The following is a 712-nucleotide window of genomic DNA, read 5'->3' as shown; positions in this document are numbered from 1 at the left end:
ATCTATCTTTACTTCCTGGTCCAAAACTGAACTGCAAGCTGGTGTTCTGGGGAGAAAGTTCTACCTTCAGTAAACAGAATGACTTCACATATTTTCCTGCAGAGTGTGACAAGATTACATTTAAGTCACAGACCAAAGAAGTGAAACAATTAGTCATCAATGAAGCTACTGAAGAATAAGAGAAATGCCACTCTTTCCACTTCCTTTAGAACTCATGAGCAGCACCCTCATTTTATTACCTCACGTTCAGCCATCACACAACTTACCTGCTCATTTCCCATTGTTCTTCTCTTTTGTTTTCCACCTACTGCTTTTCATCCTTCCTTCCTTCAAGAATCCTGGAAACAGTTGCACCGTAAGGAACCACTCTGGCTTGGAGCTTGTCCTTCAAAAGGCACCAGGACATCACAACTTTTAGGGAACAAATGTACTGTTTCCACACTAATAGTCAGCATAAGCTTGAATGGTCCTTTCTTGGGAAGGGAACTTTGATTGCAGGGAATACCAGCTGCACTGCCCATGCAGAGCTGTACCAGGAGATCAGACAATTTGCCCTTCACAACTAGAGGAAAATTGTGGATGCATGGCTGAGGGAAATTAACACTTTTAGAACAGAAATTATGCTGATGACGCTCTGTAGTCAAGTTATTTCCGTATTGCTCAATGACTTACTGAAAGTGAGTTGGTTTCAGTAATAACCATCACTAAACAA

Source organism: Cyrtonyx montezumae, unplaced genomic scaffold (assembly GCF_038088225.1).
Source record: "Cyrtonyx montezumae isolate F1298 unplaced genomic scaffold, pur_monq_1.0 scaffold_0, whole genome shotgun sequence".
In the NCBI taxonomy this organism is placed as follows: domain Eukaryota; kingdom Metazoa; phylum Chordata; class Aves; order Galliformes; family Odontophoridae; genus Cyrtonyx; species Cyrtonyx montezumae.
The sequence above is the reverse complement of the archived record's forward strand: the minus strand, read 5'-3'. Positions refer to the sequence as shown.